The sequence below is a fragment of the Oryza sativa genome, chromosome 7 (genome assembly GCF_034140825.1).
Source record: "Oryza sativa Japonica Group chromosome 7, ASM3414082v1".
Lineage (NCBI taxonomy): Eukaryota > Viridiplantae > Streptophyta > Magnoliopsida > Poales > Poaceae > Oryza > Oryza sativa.
Genome location: NC_089041.1, coordinates 20,763,101 through 20,788,340, shown reverse-complemented (window position 1 = coordinate 20,788,340; position 25,240 = coordinate 20,763,101). Strand labels below are relative to the sequence as shown.

General features: G+C 41.6%; 1 long non-coding RNA gene and 1 pseudogene across 1 annotated transcript; one reads left to right on the top strand and one right to left on the bottom strand.

The window, feature by feature from the left end:
* Window positions 1-10,523: 10,523 nt before the first annotated feature.
* LOC136357499 (uncharacterized) lies at window positions 10,524-11,164 on the top strand. The gene is made up of 2 exons (XR_010742819.1): window positions 10,524-10,726; window positions 10,819-11,164. It is a non-coding gene; the product is annotated as an uncharacterized lncRNA (long non-coding RNA).
* Window positions 11,165-24,101: 12,937 nt separating this feature from the next.
* LOC9271174 (uncharacterized) lies at window positions 24,102-24,739 on the bottom strand (annotated as a pseudogene).
* Between the last annotated feature and the right edge of the window lie 501 nt (window positions 24,740-25,240).

Sequence of the window (25,240 nt, the reverse complement as noted above, 5' to 3'; positions counted from 1 at the left end):
TTCAATATATATATATATATATATATATATATATATATATATATATATATATATATATATATACACACACACACACACACTAGAAAAAATACCCGTGCGTTGCAACGGGTGAATAATAATATAAATAATAATAATAGTTGTTGTAGTTGTTGTTGTTGTTGTACTATACGGTTTAGTTAGGGCAAAAATTACTGTGAGAATTTGCTTGGATATTTCTTTTAGAAAATTATGAGTTGCAATTAGGAGTCAGACTCTGATCTCAAGTTAGCATGCGAGTTTTTTTTAAAATATTTCTTATACGACTCCTTCTTTATTTCTAAAAGCATCCCAAGTTAGCGTGCGAGTTTTTGAAAGAGATCTCTTATACGACTCCTTCTGTATTTCCAAAAACAAATAGACTTAAAAACAGACTCAAACTTGGATCTATATTTCTAAAAGCAAACGAACATAGAAACCGACTCAAATACGGATGACCTACTAAAGTACCAGCAAAAACAGCTTCAATTTTTATAATAGTAGAGCGAACGAACATAGAAACCGACTCAAATACGGATAACCTACTAAAGTACCAGCAAAAACGTTTTCAATTTTGATAATATTAGAGATATATATCTTTACAAATATTTAGCATTTATTATAAATTTTGATTAAAGTTTAGAAATTTTTATCACCAATAATTTTTAAGTGTTTAGTTTAAAAGTAGAAGAAAATATATACATAGTTGAAGAAGTACTATCGAAAAAAAAATCCAGTTTTGAAATGAAGGAGGCAGCATTTCATACATCCTGTTACTGTTCCCATTAGAATTTAGAAGTGTAATAGTGTCACGTATGTGTTTGGAGAGCTGCCCTGCCTTGCTTGGGGGCTGGCACAGCTGGGCCCATCTGATGGGAACGATGGACTGAAAGCCCAGGTGGACAGGGAAGAGCAAGGAGGCTTCCTCTTCCTCTTCATGTACGGGAGGGAGAATTTTTTTTATTTTAAATTTTTTTTATTAAAAGTTTTACAAAAATAATTTTCCATTTTGAAAATTGACGGAAGTAGTCGCCTACCGCCCTCTGGGAGGGCGATTTTTAAAAATCGCCATCCCAGAGGGCGGCGAAAATGACGTGGCAGACGGCCGTTCGTTCTCGGGCGACGGCCGTCAACGAAATTTGCAGGCGGCCCCCTTGCCGCCCTCCGCTAGGGCGATTTTGTACTGTGCGGGGGGCCGCCTGCAAATGGGCGGCGAAGGGGTATGGAATTTTGCAGGCGGCCCCCTTGCCGCCCTGGGGGAGGGCGATTTTTGCCTCCCCCCTATAAAGCCCAGTCCCCCCTCTCTGAAATTTCATTATATTCACTAAAAATCCCAAAAAAACGAAAGAGAGAGAGGGGAGGGCAGCAGAAGGGGAGCGGCGAAGCCCTGCTGGTTCGCTCACTTCATCACAGGTTTGCTCCCATACATCTTTTGCATTTGTACTAATATGTTATGTTTGAGTATATATGTTGCGTTTTAGTTTTAGTTCCATATATTTTAGCATATCTGTAGCACACAGCACATATGTGTAGATCCAGAGCATAGAATATAATAGTATGAATTGAGATATAGACAGTAGTGTTAATTGTAAGATGTAGTTTAGTTTGATCTGGAGAATGTAACCTACTTTTAGAATTTTGGAGAACAATATTGTAGAGAATGTAACTTAGGGCGTAGTACAGAAATACGAGGTTAACGCAGTTATTGTTTTCATCAGGCACAATGTCAAATAAGGTCACATTTCAGCTAGTTCACGGTGAAGGAAATATTAGATTTGGTCCAGATGGTGTTGATCTGTCAGATTTTGTAATGACATCTAAGGGCATCGATAGGCCTGCGGAGAGAACATTTCAGTCAATTTATAGTTGGTTGTTGAGAGGATTTAGAATAGACCAAGAAGTCTACACAATGTCAGTATCAGTTGTAGTGAGTCGTGCAACAGAAGGTTATTTTTGGGAACTAATGCCGATGGACAGCACTGCTGCTTGGAGACGGTATGTGGAAATGGCTTTTGAACGGTCATGGCTCCTCGTTATATTTGTGTCGGTACAAGAGAAAGATATAAATGTTTCAATGCAAACCGAAGATGTAGAGGGTCCTATCAATGCAGGGGATGTTGTTGGACCATCGATGCAAAATGAGGAAAATCAACCAAGGGAGGAGCAGGCCATGGGCATGGCGGATGAGGGGGAGAGAGTCGGTATAATTGTTGATGAAATGGAGAGGGAAGATTCGGATAATGAGGAAGCGGACGACGACGCATCATCCGATGAGGAAGGTGATGTAATGGCCACTGATTGGGCAAATGAGGACTCTCTGGACTTGTTATATCAGAGGGTGATCATGTACCCTGGGAGTATAAGGAGAACGAGATAATTGACGGTGCAAGGTATGCTCATAAGTATGAGATGAAGGAGGCGGTGAAGCATTGGGCAGTTTCCTTGCAGAGAGAGTTTAGGGTGGTCAAGTCAACAAATTATGTGTATGAAGTGAGGTGCATGAAGGAAGATTGTCCGTGGCGTGTCCATGCATATAAGGGTAAATGGAATGATTATTGGAAAGTTAGCATTGTGACCGAGCACAAGTGCTACTTACAAGGGGTGGAGAAGTATCACCGAAACATCACTTCAGCTTTTGTGGCAAGTGAGATGTACAGCAGTGTTGTTGGTAACATTGGCTTTGAACCAAAATCAATTATTAGGCACATCGAGAACAAATTCAAGTACACCATAAGCTATGCAAAGGCCTGGAGAGCCAAACAAAAGATTATTGAGATGAGGTATGGCACATTTGAAGCTTCTTATGATAATTTGCCTCGTTTGTTAGCCACCATTGCCCAGAGGAATAATAATACTTACTATGACCTACATACATTTACATCGGTTGATGATCGAACAAAGAGTGTGATGCAAAGAGCCTTTTTCTCATTGGGTGCTTGCATCAATGCTTTTGTGCATTGTCGACCTGTTCTATGCATAGATGGAACTTTTATGACAGGTAAATACCGAGGTTAGATATTGACAGCAATTGGGTGTGATGGGAACAACCAGGTTCTACCTATGGCTTTTGCATTTGTAGAGAGTGAGAACACTGAAAGCTGGTACTGGTTCCTAGAGAGAGTGCACATTGCAGTGGTGCGTATGAGGCCCAACGTTTGCCTTATACATGATCGTCATGCGCGTATGTTGCGGGCTATTGACTACTTGCAGAACGGTTGGGATGAGAAGGGACTTCCAGCTAAGTGGCCTGATGTTCGGAGTCGGTGGTGCATGCGTCACATGGGTGCAAATTTCTACAAGCAATTCAAGAACAAGCATCTTATGGAGCTCTTTAAGAGGCTCTGTGTACAGAACCAAGAGAAGAAATTTAATGAGTTGTGGGACAAGTTGGATGAGTTGACAACGAAGCAAACAGATGAGCAATCTCGCAGACCACAAGTTGAAGGTGACGAGCCTCCCATAGCTCTTGGTGCATTACATGATGACCCACCAACAATGAGAAGGAGGTCAGGGTCGTCCATCAGAAATTTCACTCAGTGGATTGAGAATGAGCCTAAGGAGAAGTGGTCTCTATTGTTCGACACCGATGGATCTCGGTATGGCATAATGACAACCAATTTGGCAGAGGTGTACAACTGGGTAATGCGAGGAGTTCGGGTACTTCCATTGGTTGCTATTGTTGAATTCATCCTTCACGGCACGCAAGCGTACTTTAGGGATCGATACAAGAAAATTGGTCCGTCCATGGCCGATAACAACATAGTGTTTGGCAACGTAGTGACAAAGTACATGGAAGATAAATTCAAAAAGGCACGGAGACATAGAGTTATTGCTCAAGGCACACAAGTGCATCGGTATGAAATAATGTGTGTTGATAGGAGCGGGCGTGGTATCTATCGCAAGCAAGCCGTGCAGGAATGTGTCTTAAAGGCGGATGGTGGATGTACCTGCAGTTGTATGAAGCCGAAGCTTCATCACCTTCCTTGCTCACACGTTCTTGCTGCTGCTGGTGATTGTGGCATATCTCCCAATGTGTACGTCTCAAATTATTTCAGGAAAGAAGCAATCTTTCATACATGGAGTGAGGAGATATATGGGTTCGGGATCTTAGGATCTTACACAACGCTGAGTGCCCAAGTTTTTTATATTCCAGATCCATCTAAGTTAAGGGTGAAAAAGGGTCGACGCCAAACTAGACGCATCAGAAATGATATGGATGAGTCAGAAGCAGGTGGGAGGACTTTACGCTGCAGCAAGTGTGATCTGCGCGGCCATACTTACAAGAAATGCCCGAAGAATGCAGAAGTTCCAAGCGGCGCAGATGCTAGTCCATCTGGACAGGCAAGTGATGGTAGGCGACCACCTGGTGAAGGAACAACAAGCAGGCGCGCAAGGCCAAGGCGTCGTCGCGCAGCAGGCGATTCCATGGTGTAACAATGCTATCGATTTAGGAAATAAAATGCTGTTGTGATGTGATGAGTGTTCGGACTAAATACTTCTATCGTGTAATTTCAATTGAATGTTGTTGTAATGAGTACCTCCGACTATTGTTGTACTAGTAGTATTGCGAACTATTCGGTATTGTATCATAATGTTATCGTGATGAGTGTTCGGACTAAGTACTCATATCGTGTAACTGCAGTTTTTGTTGTAATCAGAAATATTCCGTATGGTGACACTTTTGTTTGTTTGTACCCTTGTTTAATATGTGTTAGTAATTCGCTTATGAACATTTATTACTTATGTTGAACTAATTATTTACATGTTTCTGATCAATCTATTTGATGCAGGTATGGCGTACGACACATCGGCGCTGTTAAACCGTGGGATTGACAGGAACCACCGCTCGTTCCTGTCAGCAGTCGAGGGTGCACAGCTCGGCACCTTCCGTCCACGCACGTCGCGCGAGTGGTTGCGTGTCGACCCCCGTCACGTTCCTTGGTACGCGTATGTTCACATTTCAACTCAACTTTGCTTTGTGTTGTACTTATGTTTGAAGTTTGCTCTATACAGGTTGCGTGCGACAGGCCTTCTACCACTTTGTAGGCTTGTTGAGGCGGCGGCGGACGACCGTGACCCAGCGAAGCGGTGGGATGCAGACCGGTCACTCCTTGCCGCTCTGGTAGACCGCTGGAGACCTGAAACACACACGTTCCACCTTCCCTGTGGGGAGATGGCTCCGACACTGCAGGACGTGTCGTACCTGCTCGGGCTACCGCTGGCGGGAGCACCAGTTGGTCCCGTGGACGGTGTTTTTGGGTGGAAGGAGGATATCACTGCGCGCTTCGAGCAGGTGATGCGCCTTCCACACCTAGGACCGGCCAACACCCTTCCTCCGTACTCTACAGTCGGGCCTAGCAAGGCTTGGTTGCTCCAGTTCACTGTAAGTAAATAAGTTGTTATTATCATACATGCTTATTTGCGATCAACAGAGTGTTTTGTACTAACATTTCATTCTTAATTGTAGGCGTACCTTCTGCACCCTGACGCTGATGATAACTCGGTCCGACGCTCCCTTGAGGCGTACCTGTTGTGGTTGTTCGGGTGGGTGATGCTCACTAGCACCCACGGGCACGCTGTGGACTCCCGGCTGGTCCACTACGCACGGTCCATCGCGGATGCTCAGCCACAGGACGTGCCGCAGTGGAGCTAGGGTTCTGCCGTGCTAGCAGCCACGTACCGTGCCCTCTGTGAGGCGTGCACGAAGACTGACGCGGGAGCGATCATCGCTGGCTGCCCTATGTTGCTTCAGCTTTGGGCAGCCCAGAGGTTTGCCATAGGTCGACCAGTGGTGGACAGCGCACCCTACGGGGTTGGTCGCAGCGCGTAGTGGCCAGAGGACGGTCCCACGATGGGGACTTACTAGTGTCGACGTGGGGTTAGTGCAACTTCGCTGCGTTATAAGTTTATCAGTCGTCTTCTCTTTTTTCTTCACATAACATGTCTAATTCCGATCATGTTTATTGAAGCGTCGTTACGCTCACGTCCAGGTGAGACGAGGTTACCCGGACTTCGTGTTCGAGTTTGACCGTCTCCAGCCGAGCGACGTCATCTGGGAGCCGTACACAGAAGAGGCCGTCGCTGCGAGAGCACCGCTAGGACTTTCGTCGTTGTGCACACGCGACCAGGCTTACTGGCTCACCATCCTGCCGATGGTGTTCGACATTTTCGTTGAGCCTCACTGCCCGCAGCGTGTGATGAGACAGTTCGGACTTAGGCAGGTGTTTCCGGGCAACGTGCAGCCGACCGTCCTCCCTGCCGACCACTCGTGAGTTCGGATTGTTCATTTCTAAATTTTTATGATAATTACTTCATCGAGCCATATAATTTACCTCTCTTCACAGGTTGACTCGACGGGGACAGCTAGCAGGCGCACTTTGGGCTCCACGTGTACAGCAGTACGTTGACGACTGGGTGTTAGCTACAGAGGAGGTGATCAACGAGCTCTTCCCACACACGGAGGAGAACTACCGTGACTACCTTCGCTGGTACCTTCCTCGCACTCGTGCGCGTGTGACCTTCACTCCAGACGCCCCAGAGCCGCACGTTGCCGCTGTGACGGACGCGTATCCCACGCACCGTGACCGAGACTACTTCGTGGGGGTACGTCGAATTTGTATTAGTTCTTACAATTATTTCATTTATCTTGCATAATATAGGACAACTACTGAATTTTTTATTTCCATCTTGCATAGGCTGATGCCGCACGGGATATCAGTGCCGATATCACCGCAGTCCAAGTGAGGTTGAACAGAGGTTTGCACTTGACTGACGTTGAGCAGAGGGTGACCTTCGACCGGATGCAGGAGAAGATGCGTGCGGTCATGCGCGTCTTCTCTTGTCGCAGCGCCGTGGACGTCGTACCTCCAGCTGGTCCGGTACAACCACGGCCTCGCGCGCCTACCGTCGGAGCAGGACCTCGACCTACGGTACCTGTTTCGCACGGTACTGCTCAGCCCAGAGGTTTCTTAAGTTTTGTTTTTGTTTTTGTACGAAAACATCACCCCGTCGTAACTTGATGTTCCATCCTCGCAGGACCTCGTTTGCCTTCGAGCGCCCCTAGCTTCGGAGCAGTGCGACCTACAGCACCGGTTTCGCACGGTACAGTTCAGCCCAGAGATTAGTTCATTTTTGTTTCAGCTTTTGCACGAATATGCCACCATGTTTTAACGGCACGTTTCCTCATCGCAGGACCTCGTCTGCCTTCGAGCGCGTTCGCAGGCACGACCGGCGCTTCCGCGAGCTCCGCAGGGGCGTTCGCCACTTCTTCGGGCGCGTTCGCCAGCTCTTCCTCTCACGGAGCGTCGATCCCTCGCCCACACGGTACTTTACTTTTTATTAATACTATTAAATACCTGTATGAAACTGATGGTCCTTGTCCAGCAGGATTTGCAGCCGGGATCTTCGGTACTGGGGCCTCTTCGTCTCACGCCGGTAGGACTGGTCCTACTAGCCAGTTCTACGACGACGACTTGCACGGTGCACACCACCACGACGTACTAGGCTCCTCTCAGCTTGGAGGAGCTCCAGAGGCGCACACTCAGGAGCAGCCAGAGGTCACACCTGTACAGGCAGGACGGGTTGGCCGTGCCGTACCCCCGGACCGACTCACGTACTCCCAGGGGCACATTAGGGCGCAGGGTAGGAGGGACAGGGGTAAGAGGCCTCGTCAGTAGTGTTCTACCTCTTCAGTCCTTATGTGACCGTTTCTTTTGGCTTACAAACTTGTAAAGTAGTACTACTTTTGCTATTACTACTGCAGTACTACTTGTGTTTGTCTCGTCTACATAGTTCTTTTCATTCATATGGTGCTAGAACAACTTATGTTCACGACAACACACTTTCGGCGCTTCACGGTAGTGTAAGATCCAGTAGCGCGCACAGTCCACAACAGCACACATGAAAAGCGGCAGCTCGAGTTGTCACTATCAACTTTCGGCGCTGCCTGTTGACATAAAGTGAATCACGCCCACGCGTGATCGTCTTGTCACATCTAATGAATAATGTATCTCATTGAGTTCACATATATTGCAGTGAAAACGACGCTATATAATTGACAATCTGAAGGCAACCTCTTCATATCTTCTTTCCCACTAGCACACAACACACGAAAATGGAAGCGCCATTCCTTGAGCGTCTCAACTGGCGAAGCGATCCTTTTGCTGGTTGGTTTCCACCATGGTGTGACCGTCCTTTGTGCGATTGTGGGGATGGATGCATACTCAAGTCTTCCCTCATGATACAAACTCGGGGCAGGAGATTCTTCCAATGCGCGAACTTTGATCAGGTATGCTTCATCTATTCGAAGTTCAAATGGATAAAAAAACTAACTTCTTCGTACACAATTGTAACATCTTACGCAGACATATCGTCCAATGTGCAACTTCATCGAGTGGGTAGACATGGAGAACCCACAAAACGACGGAACCCGTGCTTACCCACGTAGTGAAACAAGATCGGACTACCTAAGGCGGAAGGATGAGCATGAACGTCGAATTGCTGCTGAGGCTTTAGAATGGCACGTAAATCCCCTAGGACTTCCCACGTGGCGTGAGCGTCCGGAGTGTCGTTGTGGTGACCGTTGTCAGGTCATAAGGTCCGTAAGGCACCGAACTCGAGGACAAAGGTGTTTCGTGTGTCCAAACATTGTCGACGATGATTTCGTGGTAATTACAACTATTCTTTTCATCACTCCTCAGTACTATCATTAACTTAACTATCCCAACATGGATATACATAGGAGGATGTATGGAAATGTCAATTCGTACAATGGATTGACACAGTCAGAGTTACTTCAAGTGGCGGGCCGATAACGCAACCTGAACCGACCATACAGTTCATTCATGCTTGGATGGAGTACGAACGTCGGGTGGAAATTGCAAGCTTAGACTGGAGGAACAATCCATTAGGGTTACCTAAATGGTCCGAGCGTCCAAAGTGTGGGTGCAGAGATCGCTGGCAGGTGGCTACATCCTTTGCTGAACAAACATTTCGAAGGAGATATTTTGTCTGCCCCAATGTAGACAACGATTTCGTTGTATGTCTAACCATTTACAAAATCCGCTATGATTTGCACAAAATTACTACCCAAACTGAATAACATTACTATTTTTACAGGGCAATCCAAGGATGGGTGGATTTACTCGATGGATCGACAATGTCACTCTATCATATCATGGCCAGAAGATAACAGAGTCAGAAACACAAGTAGAGTATCAACGATTGAAGGACCACGAGAATACAATGCATTCTGACCGACCTAGAAGGGGTCGATAGGTTACCGCATGCTTGATTCGTCGGGATCGACAAATTTGTACCGTGTATCGATGGCACTTCTTATCTATCTTATCATTACAATGTTTAATTATGGTGGTGATTTTTTGTATGCGTAAGACTAAGGGCCTATTTGGATTGCTACCAAAAACATGCCCTACCAATATTTTGGTAATTTGAATAGTACTTGTGTTTGATTTCGATTGAAGCCTATTCATTGGTAATACGTAATCTAGATTTGAGATTATGTAGAACATTCTTCACTACAATTTTACATTTTGGCAGCAAACCAAATATGATCAAATGCAATTTTACCTTACCAAATATTTGGTAGTGCCAAAACTTGCTTATATTTTGGCACTAACAAAATATTTGTACGGTAACATTCCAAATAGGCCCTAAAAATAATAAAATTGTATTTTACCAGTCTTGGAGATTTTAATCTTGTATATTTTTCAATATAAAAAGATTTGATAACTATTGATATTTATACAAAAATATAAAGCACAGTATAAAATCGCCCTCCCCTAGGGCGGCAAGGGGGCCGCCTGCAAAATTCCAGGCCCCCCGCCGCCCATTTGCAGGCGGCCCCCCGCACAGTACAAAATCGCCCTAGCGGAGGGCGGCAAGGGGGCCGCCTGCAAATTTCGTTGACGGCCGTCGCCCGAGAGCGAACGGCCGTCTGCCACGTCACTTTCGCCGCCCTCTGGGATGGCGATTTTTAAAAATCGCCCTCCCAGAGGGCGGTTGGCGACCACTTCTGTCAATTTTCAAAATAAAAAATTATTTTTGTAAAACTTTTAATAAAAAAAATTAAAAATAAAAAAAATTCCGGGAGGGATCCGGGTGGAAGATGCATGAGTCCGATCGGTCATTATGTAAAAGAAATATTTGTACGCACGTCTATGTGCGCTTGCTGCTGACTTGATTCCCGAGTCCGACTCGACGATGAGACGACGTAGCAAGCTTTCGGCAAAAACATCTTTAATTTTTATAATAATAGAGATAGAAAATTGATTATATCCACCCGGGTGTACATACACCTGCTCTCACCCACCGTCCATCCATTCAACCAACGATCACATATCCGATCAAACCTCCCCTAACGGGTATAGCTACACTGATCCGTTAATATTTTAAATAAGAATTAATCCATAATTATCCGGGACAATTTAACTAACCATCGCCGATTATTTCTCACCATACCGAGACACCTCTCGCGATACAGACGCGGTGGCGGGCAGCCACGGCGCGTTCTATCAGCGATTCGGGCACGACGCGATCCAACCCGTCGGTGATTCGGCCACGACGCGAGGCGTGGCGGCTACAGGCAAACACATCAGCGATACGGCCACGACGGCGTGGTGGTCCATCGGCCGATCGGCGCCACAACCTGGGCACAACTGGCATCGGAGTCGTCGTCGTCTCCCCGTCGTTGGTACCAATCTTTGATTTCTGACTGCTGCTAGATATTCTGATTCATGGTCACTTTTAAATCTCTGACATCCTTTTTCCCCCTTTCGCGTGCAGTGAGCCAGGGATCATACGAGAAACCACATCAATCATGGTAGAGCCTTCCATAAACTGGAGGCAAAAACTGTCCAACGATGGCGGATGATCACGCAGATCCTCGACAATAATGTCTAGTCAATGAATCACGGCAACAACGTTAGGTAGAAACACGTACTGCACCGTCTCTGTAGTTATTTGATTTCTGGTTCAGAGCTAATATCGATTAGCCAAAGATTAGTTGTTTTTCCAATCAGGGCGGGCTTCTGACATTTCTTCCATTCTGAATCCATCTGGCACAAGTCATGGATGGATGGGCCAACCATGCATTTTTTTTTCTTTGTAATTAGCAGTGATTCTTTTTTTTCTTAATCATTGCAGTATCTACTGTGTTATTAACTAATGATACCTTTCCTTTCTCTTAATCTTAGCAGCATGTACTGATTTATTAACCGATGATACCTTACCGAGTACTCATCATTCATCAGTATTATTATGTACTGTGCTTGTTATCCTAAACAGTATATACTGTTTTTCTAGGAAAATGGTTGTATACTGTTTTGTTGATCATCATATATTTGATTGTATATAAATATATATATATACTGTTTTCCAATAGATGATTAGTACATATTGTTACTTTTCTAAAGAAGAATATACATACTGTTTCTAACAAGAAGTAGTATGTACTATTACTAATTAAAAAATAATACATACTACTAGTAAAAAAAGGTATATACTGCTACTAACTTCAAAAAAGTATATACTGCTGCTCTGTAAAAAAAAAAGTTCAGTATATACATACTACTACAAAGAAAAAAAATATTGCCACAGAGCAAGTGGTACATATACTATTTTACTGCAACTTACTAAAAAAGAAGTATATACAATAAAAAAGAAGTATACACTACTACTAACTAAACAATAAGTATATACTGCAACAAACTGAAAAAAAAACAGTATATACTACTACTAACTAAATAATAAGTATATACCACTACTACCTTAGAAAATTAAAGTATATACTGCTATACTGACCGAAAAAATAACTAACCAAAAAAAATTATATATATACAAGTATATACTACAATTAACTTAAAAGTAAAGTAGTATGCACTGCTTTTTAACCGATTATACTTGACCGGGTACGTGCTCATCAGTATGATTATATATATACTGCCCGTTATCCCTAAATGTACAGCTCTTTTAGTCGATGGGTATATACAGCTTTTTCATCAGATATACTACTGCTTTCCAATCATCAAGTACATGGTACTAAATAAAAAGCAGTATGTACTACTACCAAAAAGCAGATTATATATGTTGCTTGCTACGGGCTTGTTCCATTTGTAATTTGTAAAAGTCAAGAGATGTAACTGATACGTACCTACAAGCATGGATCATTTTCTAGATTTTTTAATCAGGTTCGGTTGTACATGTGAAAATAAAAAAAAACGTATTTTTTCTGAAACCGGCTAACCAGGTCCTTAATGGATGATCCAACAGTGGGAGGGAGTACATACACTGGGTGCACAGTCGTGTGTATATATGTGTGTGTGTGTATATATATATATATATATATATATATATATATATATATATATATATATATATATATATATATATATATATATATATATATATATATATATATATATATATATATATATATATATATATATATATATATATATATATATATATATATATATATATATATTAGGACGGTTTCACATACTTATATGTGAACATGCAGACGATCGATAGAAGGCGGAAGTAGGAAGCTAGAACGATCTATTCGCTGCACAATTTTGGATATCTTAATGGCACAATTGATCTACCAGAAAGAATGCCAGGAAATTGATTGGGATACCCAGGGTATTCCAGGCTCAGACCCACGTACTACTGAAACTGAACTTCAAGTTCAGAAAATTATATATTTGCAAAGACTTGCAAATAACCTACCAGATGCATTTACCAATTATAAAGGTGTGACTAAATCTTTCATTCCTGCTCAGAATGCGCCAGAAAGAGTGGAGGTACCAAATAAAACCACTCAACTTCCACTCACTAAAAAGAAAGGAAGAAGTATGGCCACTCAGCGAGAAACAATTGCTAATAAGCAAAGAAAGACGGTAAATGCAAACCAACCTTTAGTTGGTACACACCAAATTGATACTATATATCAAGCAGATCGTGATAGTCTGCAACCTAGCTCGGTGGTGCACAATGCTGAGACTAGGAATTCGGAAGACCATAGACACATTGTTTCGGGAGATCACAATGAGTCTATAAGGGTTGATGAAATTGCCATCAATTACTCTGAAACTGGAGAATCTTTTGATAGAAGAGCTACAATTGTCGACACTAATTTTTCTGAACAAATTGCTGAGTGCCTCCAAGTTGATCCAGAACCTAGGTCTATAAAAGAGTGCCAAAAGCGCTCTGACTGGAAAAAAAATGGAAGGACGCAATTGACGCAGAATTAGCCTCGCTTTACAAAAGAGATGTATTCTCGGCTGTAATGCCTACTCCTCGTGGTATCTTTCCTGTGGGATACAAATGGGTTTTCGTCTGGAAACGGAACGAAAATAACGAGGTGGTGAGATATAAAGCAAGGCTTGTAGCACAAGGTTTTACGCAAAAACCTGGCGTTGATTTCAACGAAATTTACTCTCCAGTTATGAGTGGTATAACTTTCCGATATTTAATATTATTGGCAGTACAAAATCATCTATTTATGCAGTTGATGGACGTAGTGACAGCATATCTTTATGGGTCACTTGATTCTGATATTTACATGAAGGTTCCTGATGGAATCAACATCCCGAATCAGAAGGTAAATCGTAACATGTATTGTGTTAAGTTGCAGAAGTCACTTTATGGCTTAAAACAATCGGGCAGGATGTGGTACAACCGATTAAGTGAATTCCTTTCGCTAAAGGGATACACTACAAATGATGATTGCCCGTGCGTCTTTATCAAAAAGTCCCCCACAGGATTTTGTATTATCTCGGTATATGTCGATGATCTGAACATCATTGGCAATACACAAGATATTAATGAAGCACGTCATCATTTAAAGACGGAATTTGAGATGAAGGCTTTGGGTCAAACCAAATTTTGCTTAGGTCTACAACTTGAGCATTTACCTTCTGGAATCCTTGTGCACCAAAGTACATATACCCAGAAAATTTTGGAGAAATTTAATATTGTCAAGTCATATCCTTCCAAAACCCCTATGGTGGTTCGATCTCTAGACGTGGAGAAAGATCCATTTAGATCAAAAGAAGATGGATAGGATGTACTTGGTCCTGATTTTCCATATCTTAGTGCTATTGGCGCACTTATGTACCTTGCAAATAGTACGAGGACAGATATTTCTTTCTCGGTAAATCTATTAGCAAGATACAACGCTGCTCCTACCAAACGCCATTGGACTGGAGTTAAGAATGTCTTTTGATATCTTAATGGCATAAGAGATCTTGGACTTTTCTTTAAAAAGAACCAGGATTCGACTTTAATTGGGTATACTGATGCTGGCTATCTATCTGATCCCCACAACGCCAGATCACAAACAGGATTCGTATTTTTGCAAGGTGAAACTGCTATTTCATGGAAGTCTTCTAAACAGACTCTGGTAGCCACTTCCACAAATCATTCTGAAATAATTGCATTATATGAGGCGTCACGTGAATGTGTATGGCTTCGCAGAATGGTTAACCACATATTAACATCTTGTGGTATTGGTTCATTGGAATCACCTACCATTATCTACAAAGATAATGCCGCTTGTGTTGTTCAGATGGAAACTGGTTATATTAAGAGCAACATCACTAAGCATATTGCTCCTAAATTATTTTATCCTCATGAGCTTCAGCAACATGGAGAGATAAACATCTTGCAAACTAAGTCATGTGATAATCTTGCTGATTTATTCATAAAATCTCTACCATACTCCACATTCTTTAAATGTGTCGAAGGAATTGGTATGAGACGACTTAAAAATTTGCAGGATTCAAGGGGAGTATCTTCCTCTGGAAAATAACCTATTTTCATCATATTATGCTCTTTTTCCTTTGTATGAGTTTTACCCTTTAGATTTTCTCATCCAAAGTTTTTAACGAGGTAATATCAACATAAGTTTATATGTCCTATCATTTGGCTTTTCCCCACTGGGGTTTTTACTAAATGATAACTGTAGACATTATACTATTTTGGATCAAACTATGAGCTTTACTCATAGATCTAAAATAGTCAATAATATATATCACGGTTCTCTCCTTGTTTTTCCCACTGGGTTTTCGAGGAGTTTTACGTGATGTATTTAACTATAATTATTTCTAAGATTATCTTTACAGATATCTGTAACACTAAATGAGTAATGATTAAACTTGGATTCGATCAAGGGGGAGTGTTATGAAATATTTGGGTGATCTCATCCAACTATATGGATAGAGCAGCAACCAACTCTGGGACACGACGGTTGGTCGTGCCCCACACCTCTTCTCGCCTCACAGCGATTCTAGTAGCTCTTATCGCTCTCCCTCAGTGGTGGTGGACCAATGGAGACTAGGGAGACATAGGCCATCCCCAACCCAGAAACTATGAAGTAGTTTCCGTACTTGCCATGTCATATAGACAATATGCATATAAACTATATATCTAATGGATGGTGTCTTCAAATTAAATTCTTATCCAATTATCGCCCTTCTCTCTCCTTTTATCCACCCATCTCCTTGTTTTCATTCTTGGTTCTTGTGTAGAGATAGTTTCTTACCAGAGAAATGATTTCTTGGTTTTTTTTATCTCTCTCCTCATTAACTCTCTTGCCACATCAGATTTTTACTTACGTGACAATGTATTTAAGGCTATGGACAATAAATGACAAGTAGAGTTATGGATGGCCTTATAGCTAGGCCCAAGATTATTTGAGTTTTTTCACCTTATCATCCACGCCAGACAGGGAGAAACACAAAAGTAATGCCACGTGGACAAGAAAAGTGAAAATAGTGATATATAGAAAATTTCAATTAGGACTGGTGGCAAATGGGCACATGTCAGGATTCAAATAGTAAAATTCTACAAGGTGGGATAGTAAATTTACTCTACAAGAATCATATGTAGTGGAAACCTACATACTATCATAAGATGTAAATATGGATGTTTGAGATTTATCGACCCCACCGTAAGTACAACTTTTACTCTCATTTAACCATGAGTAAAAGTTTTATTGGGAGTAAAAGTTTTACTCATAGTGACGTGCACAAATATAACACATCTATTTTTACATCCTATGGTAGTTTCTAGGCTTTCACTACAAATGTGATTTAAACATATTTTCCTCTCCAAGGACATCAGCAAAGACCCTATATATCTCAATCAACCATATGTACCTGCTAACGGACAGCTGTGCCAAACATTCTTTGGTTAACTGGAATATTCATTGGTTTGTCAGTTCACATGCATGCCTACAATGTCATATTGTCATCATACACTTCATTTCTAACTTAAATATGATCCCATACTTGTGTGGGACCAATAAATTGTCGTCACATTCTTAACAAACTAAGTCGTGGTAAAGTTAGACCCCCCAACTATATTTGCATGTTGTTCATGAAGACTTTAGTTAATTTTAGGTTTGATCTTCCCGTGGTGTCTGTTATTTTTTGATAGCATAACCATAACATCACCGACACTGTTGTTCTGGTTCTTAATCATATGTTTTTGTTCATGTCTAGTGGCATTGAAGATTCAAACTGCAAAAGTGTGTATTTTGCGTCTAATTTTCCTCTATATTTATTTCCTCATAAGTTATTGTAGGGTTGAATATGTATAAGAAGATTTGGTCTACATGTACAAGCATTATTCTTTAATATTCAATTTATTGTACTGCTTTAAGTTAGGCTGCAGCCTGCTTGCCTGCCCAGTTGGTGGGGAGTAGTTTATGTACAACGGTACTACTGCAAACTTTAAATCCTTTTGAAAATAGTTGGTGTCACTTACCTCAATTGTCCGAAGATAGTCCTTGTCTCCCGAAAGTGATGCAGCTGTAGGTTCTCTTATATGGGTTTGCCATCTGCCATGCATCTCAAATTAATACTACTCCGGAATTATAAATGAGTATTCAAGAATTATCAAGACCACACATTCTAACTGTAGTATTTATCATATCAACACTCATTTCAAAGAGAACAGTGGTGGTGATGACCGTTGAATCTAATTAACACACCTCCACTATCAATTCTCTACTTCTTTTTTTAAAGATGAGAATAGCTAGTGTGGTATCAAGAGTACCCACATATCAACCGTCCCTCACCAATTCTACTTTTCGGAAGGAAGGGGCTGTTTAGATTGTAGCCAAAATAAACCTTACCAAATTTTGGTAATATTGTTATGTATTTACTAAAATTTGGCAAAAAAAAACTAAATGTATGCAAATCTTTGACAACTTTATAAAAAAAAGGTATGGTTTAAAATAACATCAATCTGAACGGCCCCGAAAATGGGAACATTGTGGGGCCAAAGGTCAAATATCAATAACAACAACTAAGATATGATTTATGCAGATAATGACAACTGTTTGATAATCTTTTTTCCTTAGTTACAATCCAGTTGCAACGCATGGGTAATATAATAGTACTAGTATAATTCTCGAGGACTTTGTAGATATATAGTTATACAGGTCATACATAAAACATATTAATATTGTTAATTAATTACTAATTAATCTGCAATGGCAAATGTTGGTAATCAAGTTCCACATGGGTTTTGTAAATTGGCTGTATGGGAAGAAGTTTTAGGCTTAGATCACTTCTAGGGTCTTCATCATTTTCAATAGCATGAGCATATTGGAAAAGGTGCGCCAAGGTTCTATCAGGTTCTTGGATGGCTAACCAAAAACCATGGTCAGCAAAGGCTGAAAACTGCATTTTGGCTTGATTTGCTGTCTCCAAAACCAGAGCCATAAAAAATACTGACATGAATAAATGGGGAGCAGTCCTCACGATAATTTTTACCATATCCCTTGCCGTTGAGCTTTGTTGTTGGGGAAGTGAGAACTAGGGTTCCTACCACCAGCTACTCGGGAAACCTAGTAACACGTCATCAGGTCGGAGCTTGGGGTCTCCCCGCAGGTTGAAGGCCGGGATATGAGCTCAGGGCATGATCATCCCTTGCCACCGAGGTTGGCACCCCGAGCTGCACGGGGATAATAGCATCACATTAATGGTGACAAGACGTGTTGTGCTGTCGTACTCTCGTGCATGTAAGCTTTGCATTAAATACAATGAAACACTTATCTACCCAGCATGCAACTAGGGCGGCGCGCCATCATCACTTGTAAGGGGCGACATGTGCAGTCAGGCTACACGGTTGATTAACGTGTCGCTTGACAGGTCCTACCACCTTCCTAGTCCTCTCTCCACTAAGCGAGCCCTACCATCGGCCTTTTGGCCAGCCTTTTACCCGGACTTTCTCCAACCACGGGGATGCATGGTGAAACAACATGATCTTTTCCCAAGCTTGGCCCCGTGATGGCCCACAAGGACCCGACTTTCGGGCCTACTCGTGTACAAGTGATAAGACTTTCCATACCTAACTCATGTTCATTGGGGTCCAGTTGTCAAGGTTCGGGTGCTGTGGTACCCCCAATTAAGGCTGTGTTTAGATCCATGGGTAAAAAGTTTTGGCGTGTCAAATCGGATATACGGATACACATTTAACGTATTAAACATAGACTAATAACAAAACAAATTATAGAATCCACCTGTAAACTGCGAGACGAATTTATTAAGCCTAATTAATCTGTCATTAGCAAATGTTTACTGTAGCACCATATTGTCAGATCATGGAGCAATTAGGCTTAAAAGATTCGTCTCGCAATTTACATGCAATCCGTGTAATTAGTTTTTTTTCTATATTTAATACTACATGCATGTGTGTAAACATTCGATGTGACGGGCGAAAATTTTTTCCAAGGGATCTAAACAGGCCTTAACTATAAGGGGAGAGGTAAAGACTTTGGAAAGGTGGTCCAAAAATAGAAAAAGCATTCCATAGACTTTGCAACATCCTTGTAAGTTAGACTCTGAATCAAAGATCAAAGAATGATCACGAGTAGGGTATTATACTCCACGCGGCCCCAACTTGCATAACCGATTTCGCCTCATTTATTACCACAATGCAACTCTCGTCTTGCACTCCCACTCACGAAAGGGGGTCCATCGATTCCTCGATAGCGGAGATCACTCTTCGACACTTGTCATCTCCCCTATATGCCTTTTGAGTTTTTATTTCGACCCCCCTATGCATATTCCCTTAGTTGACCGTTAGATTTTTTTTGAATGACTATATTTTTAGATGAAATTTGAATTACTATATGACTGCACCTGGTACATATGAGTTAGTTGTTGTCGAAAGCAAACACTTGCTTGCAAGTAGTATATATATTATCCTTTTAGAATATGTCCCTACATTACACCCCTTGGGTCTATTTATAGCTTATAGGCATGGTAAACAAAACTTTTACGTCCTTTACGTCCTACCTAGCCTAGATGACCTTAATGCGCCAGCCTTGGGCCGTAACTAGGCCAGCCCTCTTGTAGAACCTTTCTTCTTGGTTGGGCCTCTTCATGCTGGCTGTCCTACAAGATCCAGCTTGTCCTTATGGCTCATCACCCTCTAGCCTTCATCATTATGATGGCTATTCGCCACTATGATGACTCTTTCCCGACTCGTTCCTCTTCGGGTGCAACACCACGCCGGACGCGGATCGTCTGACTTTGCCGAGTAAAGTCACACTGTGACTTTCAGGCCATATCCACCGTCCGACTCATCCAACGGAGGACGTCTCTCCCGCGCGCTGCTTCCTGCCATTAATGCCATCCGATTGCTGATTCCATCTGAAGATTAATTAGTGTAATCTATATTATCAAAACAAAGTGTAAGCAATAGATGACACTACTTTTACACTGGTTGATATTTTCGTATATAGCAAATGTACTTTTTTTCGTTTTACACAGTTAATTACTTGCTTAAATTTATATTGTTACATACTCTCTTGTAATAAAATATAGCAAGAGTACTAGGTTTGCTACTCCCTCCATCCCAAATTACAGGCAACCGAAAATTACATGAGATTAGTTCGGTAACCAAAAATGGCCTGGAACTCTGTGAGTTAAGTTATTTTTATTTTGGTGATTAAAAAATTAAGGTTACAATTTGTTATTATATTTGTTATTATATGAAATACTAGATGATATCCAAACAAAAAGACATAGGACCTTGAAATTACTTAAACACCTGTTTCAAATTAGCATCATCCAAAAAATTTACACGGAAAAATTAAATACGAGGAGCACTATTTGTTCCATACTAAAATATATTACCTCCATCTCAAATTATAAAGTCTATTTTTTACACGGTCTTCAATGACGTACTTTGACCATTAATTTATTTTATATTATATTCTCAGCAAATATGAAATTAGTATAAAATAAAAATACTTTAAAATATAAATATAGTGATATAACATGCATAATACTTAGCATATAAATGTTTAGTATAATTATTAGTTAAAAGTTACCGATTTTGATTTTTCTTTAAAAAAGTAATTTTAGTTAAAAAGAGTTTCAGGTTATTTTCGGTTACCGAACTAATCTCACGTAATTTTCGGTTGCCTATAATTTAGGACGGAGGGAGTAGCAAACATAATACTCTTGCTATATTTTATCACAAGAGAGTATGTAACAATATAAATTTAAGCAAGCAATTAACTGTGTAAAACGAAAAAAGTATATGCTATATACGAACATATCAACCAGTGTAAAAGTAGTCTCATGTATTGCTTACACTTTGTTTTGATAATACAGATTACACTAATTAATCTTCGGATGGAATCAGCAATCGGATAGCATTAATGGCAGGAAGCAGCGCGCGGGAGAGACGTCCTCCGTCGGATGAGTCGGAGTCGGACGGTGGATATGGCCTGAAAGTCACAGCGTGACTTTACTCGGCAAAGTCAGACGATCCGCGTCCACACTACGCCACGCATGTAGCTTCAGTTGCTTCGCTGCGTTTCGCCATGCTTACTCATCATGTAGACTTACTAGCTTCGGTGGTCCTGTTGAAGGCCTCATGACCTGCCACCATTGATAGCTAAATTGAAGAGCATAGTTCTCAAGGGAAAAACAATTTTTAATTAAAACCTAAAGGATATAATTATATGACACAAATTTTGATTCTAAAATGACCTTTAGTTAAATTTGGTGAAATTTCAAGTGGTATTTCACCTTATGTGTCCATGGAGATCTGTTCAAATTTGGTTGCGGTTGTTTAAAAAAATATATAAAATTTGGTTTATGTGAAGAGGAAAATAGGATAAATAAATTATTATTTGTGCAATTTCCCTTTTTGAAATTTTATTAAATTTGATTGCAATTCATTTGAAAATTTTAAATATTTTTTTGTCGAACAATTGTCTTCCCTTCAAATAATTGTAACTGATGTTGTCACCTTCATGATTATGTTATGCAAAGAGGCTAGCTTTTATGTAAAAGGGAGGAGTAATGTAGTCATTTCGAAAAAAAAAAATCTAACGTTCAACTAATTAAATAAGTACGGAATGGATCAAAATAAAAACTTAGTTGCACGTGGAGGACTAGATAAAACTAATAGGTATAGAAAGGATATGGCAAAGATTTTCTCCTAAACTTATACTTTTAGATTGTATAGGCTCAGAAACAAGATCGAGTTGTGCTCGTGGAAGAGCAGAACCAATATAATTAATCTAGGTGGACCACTCATGATAGGTTGGGCTGCGCACTATGACAAAATATATTCCTAATCTATATTTATGTCTGATTATTTTGTTAATCACATTTTCTGAGTCAATGACATGATCGCCAACAGTATCTGTAAGCCATTCCCAATCCCAGATTTTGGGGATTTTTGTCAATAGATTTCCTATCGGCTCTCAATAAATCCAGTTCCTCAATCCTGATTTTTCATTCTCCACTTGTAGGGAATCGGATTCCCTCCCAATCCATCGCGAGACGTGCGGGCGAGCGCGCACGATCACCACTAGTGGGTGACCCCGATATAGTGGGAGAATGAGATTTTTTTTGGGGTAGTTTTCAATGGACCCACTTTTTTCCTTTAGGAAATCAGTTTTAACCAATCTCTTGGAAGAACATTTTTGTTTGACACATCAAATTCTGTTTAGGTTCTCGAAAACAAAATTTTGGGGATGAGATTTAGCAAATCTCTTTAGCGTTGAAAGACAATGGGTATTTGATATTCATTTATTAATTAGATAGACAATTCATAGTTGGAATGTGAGGTTGGAGCTGAGCTTATCCTAGCAACCAAACCGTGGCGGATCATTAGCACACAAATAATTAAGAATTAACTAGTACTAATTTAAAGAATATATTTATTTGGCGTTTCAAAGAAAATTTTGTATAGGAATATGTCGCACGAAACACAGTTTGAAAAGCGTGCTTATAAACAATAAGTACCACCATCTTTTTAACTTTTAGTGCTATAAAACCAATAATGTAAACTTTCAATGCTATATAATCAATTTTGCCTTTTTTTTTAAAGAGAAAGTACCCAATCTGAAGTATTTTGAAAAGAAAATGCAGATTTTTTTAGATAATGGAATAACATAAATGCAGATAATTTTGAGAAACGATTCAAAAATATGCAAGTTTCAGCTGACAGCGCATGGCGCAAACGGGCACGGCAGCAGCCTACAAAACAGCCCAAGCAAAGTGGTCGCGGAATACGCCTCGATTCAATTCAAGAAGGATGATCGGGTAGAAACTACAGTGGACGTACATTGAGAGGATATGCGGCATGACGCGGCACGAAAACGGCACTAGTTCATACTTCTCATTTTGTATCTTTCATCAACTTCAGTAACTTGAAAGGACCGCCCATTGAGATTGACAAATTGTACATAGGAGTTCGCCGCCCACCGCCAGTCTGTCGTCTCCCACAACCATCCCTCTAAAACCGGCGAACTCCTCCCCCCCCTCTTCCCCTTCTCCCCGCCAATTTGGGTTGTCGCCAGTGCCGGAGAAGTAGAGGAGGTCGGCGGAGTTGAAAAAGAAGCAACTGAAGTACGAATCGTGAAGCACATCCAGTGGTCCAAAATTTACAAGATTTGGGGATGTGAAGGATAGCAATTATATGTATATATATATGTATATATATGTATGTATATATATAAGTATATATGTATATATATATATGTGTATATATACATACGGTGGCGCTAGGTAGCGCCACACATAAACACCATGCGCTACGAAACTTCATAGCGCGAGTCACGACTTCCCCCACTCCCGGTTTTTCCGTTCCATCGCTCCTCCCTGGCGTCCCCGCTCCCACCCCCACGTTCCAACGTCTTGCTCACCCGGATTTATCAATTTTTCTCTAGCGCCCCTAAGCTATCCTCTCCGAAATTTCTGTTAGATACGCATAGTTGTTTTCAATCTCAGATTTTTTTCGTTCGATACACCTGCTGGTTCCCACTAAGAGCGAGTAAAAAAATCACTTTGCTTCTCATGCCGCATGTATCCAGTCACGAGTAAAAAAAATCACTGCCCGATTAGATTAGGTCCCGTTAAAAAGATTTAACTTTTTAACTTTTTGAACAGCGTCCACACGATATCATATTGGGTAGTTAAAAAGTTACTAGCTCCTGTTCAATATGCATTGATCGGCCAGTAAAAAAATTGCTTTCGTGCTTCTGAATGCATCCATCTCTCGTTTCCTGTACGTTCCACTTTATTGGGTTCTCCCGTAGATTTGTTAAGTGAAAAAATTACTCCATGTTCTCTGTCCACTTTATTCAGAGTTCCATCCAACAGATTTGTCGAGTAAAAAAATTATTGTACCGATTATTTCGACATGGTTAGGGAATTATTTAGTGCAAACTACAAACGTAGTGAAAAATTGTAAACTACCGTTGAAACTAAAAATAGACGTCCGAGATTCGTACATGTCACCGTAAGTAAAAAATTTTACTCCTAGTAAAATTTTTACTCATCAGTGAATATGCGAGTAGATTTTACTCCCAGTAAAATTTTTATTCATGAGTGAATATGCGAGTAAAACTTTTACTCGTGATGATGTTGGCGAACATCTATTTTTCGATCCAAAGGTAGTTTCTAGATTTTCACTGTATATGCTGTTTTCACCATATATTTTCCCTGGTTGGAGTCTCTCCTAAACTTATCAAGTAAAAAAAAATACTACGCATTTTCACTTTATCATTTCCAGTGGGCAGAGTAAGATTTTTGTTGACATAAAAAAAGACATGGCCTAGTAATTTTTTTAACTCCACTGGGATGAATCACGTGCATGTAGTGATGATCTTGATACACTTATACACACGGTGGGAAAAAAAAAGAACAAAAAAAGAACATGGACACGGGGTGAGGAAATAAACATGGGTTGCTCTCGATGATGTCTAGATAGAAAAAACGGAAATAGCGGGCGTCGACTGTTTAATCGTCGTCCTCCTTTCTGCTCCTTCCGCCGGTGAAGATGAACGAGGCATCGACGCCTCGGAGAAAAACCCCCACCACACAGAGCGTCCAGGCAGCACTGACAGGAAGAGGCCTGGCTGGAGCTCGACAGCGACGATGAACACATGCAGCTGTAGATCCAAGCGCCATCATCTTGTCTGCAGCCTACACCAACGGATCGGAGGTCATCCCAGTGGCGCTGCGACCACCATAGGGAGTTGCTTGAAAGGAGGGTAGAAGGCCCAGAGGGCGGCAGCGGCGCATGGTGGATGTTTTTTTGCCGTCGTAGCCCGTCGATGACACTTGCTTGTGTCGGCAGTGCCACCGCCTCCTCTTGTTGCTGCTGTCCCTCCCGTCGTCATCTTCCACAGTGATGGCGGTGGTGAGGAAGCGGCCATGGATGCGACGCCATCAGGCCTGGCCTGCCACTGCAATGGAAGACGATGGGAGAAGGGATGATGCTGCGGCTGCTCCTGGTCGTGACGACCATCGGTGGCCACAGATCCGATGGCGTCCCTGCCAACGACCACCACGCCACCGCTGCTCCACCCCACCAGGTCGCCCAGTCACCGGCCACCGCTCGGGATGGCCTCGCCCGCACGGCTGCCACCGCCGCACTGTCGCCAGATCAGCGTAAATCGGGGTAGCCTCCTTGCTGCTGTAAAAAATACAAAAAGAAAATAAAAAAGAAACAGAAAAACAAAATCTCATTCCCGAGGGAGAAGACCATCGGCACCACCGCACTGACGAGTCCATGCCGTTAGAGACGTCGCCGCCAACGCTCCTCCACCGGCTAGGAAGAAGAACAGGGCGTCAATCCCCCATGATCCGCCTCGATAGTTGAGGGATGTTAGGATCTCCTCTCATATGTCTCATCGTCGATCCGAAAAATCAGGATCCTATGA